The sequence below is a fragment of the Brassica oleracea genome, chromosome C1 (genome assembly GCF_000695525.1).
Source record: "Brassica oleracea var. oleracea cultivar TO1000 chromosome C1, BOL, whole genome shotgun sequence".
Lineage (NCBI taxonomy): Eukaryota > Viridiplantae > Streptophyta > Magnoliopsida > Brassicales > Brassicaceae > Brassica > Brassica oleracea.
The window spans coordinates 32,728,605-32,730,926 of NC_027748.1; positions in this window are offsets into that span (position 1 = coordinate 32,728,605).

The window sequence follows — 2,322 nt, forward strand, 5'->3', positions numbered from 1 at the left end:
ACTCAGTTAACTTCTAGGGAGCGTGAATTTGATTTTCATTATCTTTTCTGTATAATGATTTGTGTGTTTTATTACAGATTAGCCGGATTTATATGGTGACAAACTGACAACAATACAAATGCTCTTTATTTACTAGACTGTAGGTTCTTTAGAAAAAATTTTTATTTTAATGTCTTTAAAAATTTGAAGCTTCTTAAAATAAATATAGCTAGTATTATTTGTATAAACTTTATATTTTTACTATGTCAAATTGAAATAAAAATAAGAAGAATATTTCTATTATTACATTTTCTTAATTATTTTTGTTAATATTGTATTATTTAATGATAGAGAATAATGAAAGTTGTTGTCATTTTAATTCAAATCAAAAATATTTATTAACAATAACAATATGATCTTAAAATTATTTCCATTATTTTTTGTTTATAATATTATTTTCAATACATAATAATTTTAAATGTTTCATAAGTTAATATAAATTCATGTAAAATAATTTTTATAATAACTTCCCGCCCGTAGGGCGGGCTGATCCTAGTATGATATAGAAAAAAATTCATAAATTACCTCAACTAAATTTCGCTAAGCTTTTTAATATCCAAAGTTTTTCATTACACAACTAATTACCTAAACTAATCCGTTTGCACATTTTAAGTCACAAACTTGTAAGACTATGCCTATTTTAATATTCAAGCTATGTTTATTGAATCAAAATATTAATAAGTTTCAAATATTTTTTAAAAAAAATATCTAAAATTCACAAACAATTCTTAAAAAATTCTTGTTTTATTTTAAGTTTTAGAAATAAAAGTAACTAAATTATTCATGATCTTAATTTTTGTGACAAAATTTTTAATTTTTAAATATCAAATTTAGTTTGTGTTTAGAAATAGAAAAAATTCCTTTTCTACTTCAAAATTATTATTATTTTCTAAATTTAATTTTTTTTCCATAACTTAGTTACTCTCTTTCCTAAACAATAAAATAAAACGATAAATTTTAAGATTTTTTTTAGATTTGGAGATTTAAGAAAAATTCCTGAAACTTATTAATATTTTTGATAAAATAAACACATTTTGAGTATTAAAATGACACCTTTTATAAAAGTTTGTGTATTAAAATGAGTAAAATAATTAGTTTAGGTACTTAGTTGGGTAATGAAAAAAATATGGGTTTTAAAAAGGTTAACAAAATTTTGTTGAATTAATTTTATGGAATTTTACCTATAATATATAATCTAGTTTCGTCAACTTGAGTCTGATTACATCGTTGTAGTTTTAAAAATATTGTTGTCAACAAGTTTTTTCTTCTCTTATTTTACAAACAATCACTACCAAATTCGTAGTGTGAGTTTTAGGATACATATTTTGACGTCATCTGAAGGGGGGAGGGGGGTAAACAAAAACATTCTTGCTAAGAACACGGTTTAAGGTTTATAAGCACGATCATGGATCCCTCGCTCACGACTCCCATTTCCACCAAACCACAGATCAATTATATCAATCTCCCTAGATCTGACATGAGAAACAAAACCGACATATTGCCCACACACAACAAGAAACAAGGGCATACCGAGGGAAAAAATTATGTCGTCGAAATAACATTATTCCGACGATATACCGACGAAACAAGTCCTCGGAAATAACTCCTCGGAAATTTATTTTTCCTGGAAAATCCCTCAGAAATCCCTCGGAAATCCCTCGGAAATTTCCGACGGAATTCTGAGGAAATGTATTTCCGAGGAAACTCCGAGGACCACCAGTTCGTCGGAAAGGTCCTCGGAATATACCGAGGGAGAACTTCCTCGGGATATTTCGATGGACTTTCCGATGGTCCAATCCTCGGAAGTTCCGACGAAATGTTCCTCGGAATTCTCATCGGGAATTTCCGAGGAACGGAGCCCTCAGAAAATTCCGAGGAATGAGTCCCTCGGTATATTCCGAAGAAATATTCGTCGGAAATTTCCGAGGGTTCATTTCCTCGGAATTTCAAAAAAAATTATTTTTTTTAAAAAAATAAAACTTTTGAAATTTAAATTTGAAAATATAAAATTAAAATTAAAATTGAAAACATATTAGATAATATTCAAAGTTTTACAAATAAAAATAAAACATTCCGAGTTTTTGAAAAAAAAAAACTACGGGTCTTGCACGTTCGGGAACACCTCGTTCGGGTACATCCTCTGCATCATCTCCATCATTTGCTGGTTCAGCCTCTTCTGTGCCTCATAGCCTGCCTTTTGAGCCGCCATCTGGGACTCCAAGAAAGATATGCGATCATCCTTGTCCTTCAACTGAGCCGTAAGTACTTCTGGATCAACAAAGG